This window comes from Pantherophis guttatus, chromosome 1, assembly GCF_059756535.1.
Source record: "Pantherophis guttatus breed Tessera chromosome 1, ASM5975653v1, whole genome shotgun sequence".
NCBI classification, from domain to species: domain Eukaryota; kingdom Metazoa; phylum Chordata; class Lepidosauria; order Squamata; family Colubridae; genus Pantherophis; species Pantherophis guttatus.
In genome coordinates, this window is record NC_142063.1 from 57,997,371 (window position 1) to 58,003,423 (window position 6,053).

Consider the following 6,053-nt stretch of genomic DNA (forward strand, 5'->3'; position numbering starts at 1 on the left):
GATCTGAAATTGTATTTTACTGCTTGTTGTTTGGTCTGGATGAAAGAATGGGTGTTGCTGAGAAACAAGAGACTTTTACAGTTTCTAAAATGGTTTGCAGTTGCCTTCTTCCTGGGACTGAAAGTGTCTGACTTTCTAAGGTCACCAAGCTGGGTTCACGCCAGGGGTGGGTTCTAAATTTTTTTACTACCGGTTCTGTGGGCGCAGCTTATTTTGTGGGTGTGGCTTGGAGGTCATGTGACTGGGTGGGCGTGGCTAGCTGGTCATGTGACTGGGTGGCCATGGCTATGTGTATAGAGACTACTCAGAGGGCTGAAAAAAGTCATTTCTGACAGGTCCTCGCACTTTTGATTGGTCCTCACACTTATGACCATCCTCACATTTATGCTCGTGCAGCATTCTTAACAACCATGTCACTCATTTCACAACTGCTTCTCTTCACCATGGTGACAAGATAGGGCAAAAAACGTAAAATGTGAGGACAGTCGTAAGTTCGAAGACTGGTCAAAAGTGCAAGGACCAATCAAAAATAATTTTTTCAGCCCTCTGAGTAATCCATATGCACAAAAGGATACAGCAATAGAGAGGGATGAAAGAAGGAGAAGAGAGGGAAGGAAGAGAAGGAAGGAAGGAAGGGAAGGGAAATTAGAGTAGGAGTGAGGGTAAGAGAGGGAGGAAGAGAGGAGGAGAAGGAGAAAGGAAGAGGAAGTAGGGAGAAGAAGAGGGGGGGCGAGAAAGTAAGAAGGAAAGAAAAGAGAGAAGTGGTAGGTTTGAGGAGAAAGATTGCTGTACAATAAAAAAGATGAAAGGGAAGAAAGGCAACCCTAAAGAAATATAAAGATATTAAGATAAAGAATGAATTGTTAAACTTTAAAGAATAAAAGAGAACAAATATGAATAAATAGCAATAATTAGAAACACACATACAAACATACAATGTATTTTCTTTGAACAGAGTATTTGGCCGGTTCACATATTTAAACAGTGTTTAGTCATTTCAATTAAATTTACAATTTCTATATTTCCTTGTTGCCATATTTATTCCTCATCTATTTTTTTAAAAAACCAATATTACCCTTCATCCTCATCTCTAATCTTAATCAAATTCAATTTTTCCCTTCTGTTCTATATTATACCCCTTCCCATTGTCATCTATTTTTATATCCATCCTCACATTGGTTAATTATGTAATATTACAGTTGTTTAATACAAATTCAACATTTTAATATAAATCAATTAGTTATATAACTATTTTTTTTGTATAGTAATCAATATGAACATGAATATTCCAATTATTTCTATGCAATCCAATTTCTTACAAATCAATTAATTATATTTACCAATAATAATAAACCAAATAATTTCCCCCATATATTCCTCCAAACCACAACTTAACCATTTCTGCTTTCAACACAATATACAATTAATAGTATCTTAATTATTACAATTCCCTAGTTAAATAGAGCTTTTTTTCTTTTGTGTTTTAAAATCTTGAACTCTCCTCTTTTGCCCTAAATTTCCCATTGTTTGCACCTACCTTTTTTGGTGAGCAAAAAGAAAAAGAAATCTCTCCCTGCCTCATTTTGTCACATTTTGTCTCCCTGCTTTATTTTCAGTTTCGTTTTTTCTCTAGCATAGCTACTCATTTGTTTTCTTTTAACAGTGATCAGCTGTAGGGCGGCCCTTTGAAGCCCCCACCCACCCAGCAAGAGTTTAAACAATTTTTTTTCCCCTAGCCATCAGCTGGGACTCAGGAGGCAGCAATAGATTGCGAGTGGGGCCAAATAAAAGGTAAGAATAACGCGGGGGGGTGGAGGGGCAGGAGGGGAGAACCAGTTCGGTGACATCATATCGTCACCGCTACCGGCTCGCGGGAACCGGTGCGAACCGGGAGCAACCCACCACTGGTTCACGCTTATGGCAGAACTAGAACTCACACACTTCCAGCCTGGTGCCTCTGGGCCTGGATAATATATGAGACTGTGCAGGGGTGGTATTGACTTCGCTACTAATTCGCAAATGTGAGTGCGCATGCACGCATGCTTTGCTCAACCGCAAGAGTTTGTGATGATGTCTGGGTGGGTAGGCGGAGCCTCCCGCAGCCGCCGCTACCGATTCACCCAAACCGGATAGAACTGGCTGAATACCACCACTGAGACTGTCTATTCCACATAGATTCTTCCTGTTCAAACAGAATACCTACCAAAGACCCCCTCCTATTAAGAGATGTAAGGGGAGTATAGCACACAGGCAGGAGTTCCTGATGGGCTCTTGTTAGAGAAAATTTGTTTATCTATAGCTGTGCCTATTAATGGCTCTTGGAATGGACAGATATATAAGCCATAAGAGGACAGCTAATATGTTTGAATCTCCAGGGTCCTACCCTAACTGTCATAGTTAGCAGTATAAAAGGAGATTCTTGTCAGAAACTTTTTGCTCTTCGATCTTCACTTGTCTAAGCTATTTGGTCTTAGCTCTTAATTCTTCTAGGATCTTCCGTTAGACAACTGTGAGCAATTTGGAAGTCTGTTAGAAGAAGACTGTTGGTGGTTTATAAAAATATTTCTTCTGAGGAAGAATAGTCATGGATAATATATCTTAGAGAGAATAGATATAGATATATAGCTGACAGGATAATTAATCAGTAACTAAGTGCTGTTTATAAATTATATAGATATTGTTATGTTTTTATTATGTAAATAAAAACATTTACTGTTAAATGATTTAAAGGCTCATTTGTTAAAGTAGAAATTCATAGAGACAAAGGTTCACGGTTCATTGATTTTATTAACCTCCACAACAGGTCTCCTATATTTCTAGTTGAAAGTCAAAAGACTGTTAGTCAAATGCCAAGTGTTTGTCCTGTATTTAGAAAATTTCTGATTTAACCCCTGCCATCTCTAGATGAGGATGGAAAAACAGAACCATGATTTCACACAATATAAGGATGTTTCCGTTGATCTTAACAGTCGTACACATTGCTTTTGTCAAAGTAGCACCTTAGGGAGGTTTTTTTAAGAGCTTTTCAGCTTCAAAAAAAAAAGGCTAGATAAAATCTTACAGTGTAGCACATAGGCCCGCATGCATACAAGAATACACACTCCACTACAATAGCAAGAAAACTAATTAGCAGATGACACAGAAAAACAAAAGGAAATATTTCATAAAATACAGAATACATTAACTGAAGCTTTTGCCATATAATACTGAGAGAGCAATTTGCACGGAAAAAGATAATTAGGGAAATGAATGAAGGGCACGACTATTGAAAATAGGACATTCTGTCTGCAAAGCATGTCCCAGTCAATCACAAGCACATCAGAAGCACATTGCTGGAGCAGACTACACCCTGTGAAAGCTATGTTCTTGCTTCTGCCACTGATCAGTCTGCATCAGTCTTCTGCTCTTTGAAGACTTACCGCTTCTGGACATGGAGATTACAATAAAATATCCCCAAACTATTTTTCTTTTTCACGTTCTATATTAAAAACATTGTATGATTTGTTTTTGGTTTGGCGTACTATGTCTCAGCCCTATTTCAAAATAAACTCCACAGAAGACTAAAGATTATTTTTATTGAGATGGTCTGATTGTGCTCCCCGTTCTCTCTTACATAGCTGCCCAAATTAAAATAGTAGAATCATAGAGCAGGAAGGGACCTTGGAGGTCTTCTAGTTCAGGGGTCCCCCCCAACCCCCAACCTGCTGCCCACTACCAGGCTTGAGCCTTTTGGAACTGGGCTGCAGAAATGGTGGGCCGCGCATGCATGCGCACATCCCCACTCGCGTGAGCAGTGGGCACACATGCTCCATTTGCAGGAATGGCAAGCGTACATGCCCACCACCCACACAAATTGAGCTGCATGCACGCTTGCCTGCCACATACTCAGAACTATCCCCTCTCCTGCCCCCCACCATCCGCAAAGCCAAAAAAGGTTGGGGAACTCTGTTCTAATCCAACCCCATGTCCAAGGCAGGAATCCTCATACCATCCCGAACAAACAATTGTCCAATCTTTTCTTGAAAATCTCTAGCAATGGAGCACCATCTCACTGTCAGGAAATTCCTCCTTATTTCCATATTGGATTCCTCTCTGACGAGCTTCCAGCCATTACTTCTTGTCCTGTTCTAAGCTGCTATGGGGGACAAATTGACACTCTCTTCCTTATGACAGCCTTTCAAATATTGGAAGACTGCTATGATGTCACCTTTAAGCCTTCTTTCCACTAGCCTAACATGCCTAGTTCTCATAGCCATGCATCCTACAATTTAGCTTCCAGACCCCTATCATCTTTGTTGCTCTTTTTGGCACTCTTTCTAGGGACTCAGCATCCTTTTTGTATCATGGTCATCAGAACTGGACACAGTATTCCAAATGTGGGCTCACTAGTTCAGTATAGAACAGTACTATCACTTCCCATGATCTTGATACTATCCTTCTATTGATGCCACCTGGAACTGCATTGGCTTTTTTTGGCAGCTGCAGCTCACTGCTGACCCATATTTAACTGGTGGTCCACCAGGACGCCAACATCCCTTTCACAGGCACTGTTATTGAGCCAGGTACTACCTATCTTGTACCTGCGTGTCTCTTTTTTTCCTGTCTAAGTGCAGGACCTTACTTTTCTCACCACTGAACTGCATCTTGTTGAATGGGGCACAATGCTCAAGTCTGTTGAGATCCTTCTGAATCCTGAGTCTATCTTATAGAGTGTTAGCAATCACATTGCTTGATGACAGAAATTCCAGTCCCAATTAACCACTAACATGAGGAGGACCTACACCTTGATAAATTCATCAACAGTACAATAACAAGCTGTCACTCTAACTTCATGTGGGGTAAAGAATTCTACAGATTAGGTAGTGTGGGCTTCAGAGTTTAGTGACCATGATCTCTAGACAACAGTTTCCCTGATGTTTCACCAGAACTGTGGCTGGCATCTTCAAAGACAAGATGGTCTGCAGATTTCTAATTGAAATCCTTCTTCTTCTTCTTCTTCTTCTTCTTCTTCTTCTTCTTCTTCTTCTTCTTCTTCTTCCGCTTTGGGTATGGAGGGAGATACAAAGTTCTGGTCCTTGCTCTTCTGGTGGCCTCAACCACTGTTAATTGATGTTGCTCTAGTGTGTCTTTTGATGTTGTCTCTCCATCTTATTCTGGGTCTGCCTCGTGTACTATGATTTTCTCCTCTTTTTGTATATGCCTTGTATGATATGGAATCCCAAGACAGCCTCTTCAGGTGAGCAAACCATTTTATTTGCTGTTATTGTGTGTAGTTTAGGATTGGTCCTATGCCAATTCTTTCTCCTATGGTCTCATTTCTGATTTTATATCTTCCGGTTGCTCCAGCAGCTCTTCTCAAACATCTCTTTTCCACACATCTTAAAATTTGCCAACTTTGAAAAACACTACACTCAGGAGTCTGTCCTTTCCCGCTGCAATACCCACATTGGTGGATTGTTTGTCTTACAGGCTGGCAACCTGGTGGAGGCAGAGGGCAGCAAAGCAGGAAGACTGTTGATTTACATAAATAATTACAATAACAACACTTGGCAAGGACTCAAGACAGACACAGGAGAGGCAGGACGGGGACTGTCAATGAGTGAAAATGATTTTATGGTAGTTTAATTTTCTGCCAACGGAAGGTTGGGAATATAGTACTAACTCAGCAATGGGGGAAAACTCAGTAGATGAGATGGGATCTCATGGAATGCATATGGCACCTATTCTGGATGTCAAGTATGTATTTGTAAGGAGCTGCTCTGTACAAGAAAGACTCTGAGATAAGATAAGCATTAGAGAGGCTAGGAAATAAATGCACATCTTTCAAGTGTTCACCACAAGACCATCACATCCTTAATAAAAATTTCACTTGCAGTCCTTGAAATGAATCATTCAGTAAAAGCAATTAGCAGTGGAAGGGCACTAGACACTTGTAATTATCTAAATGCTTTCCCATTATCCAAGTGTGGGGATAAATCTCCACAATTAAATTTGTTGGTGAATGCTAATTGCAATCTAGCGAATAACATGTAGTTTCATTTGATTAGATAACA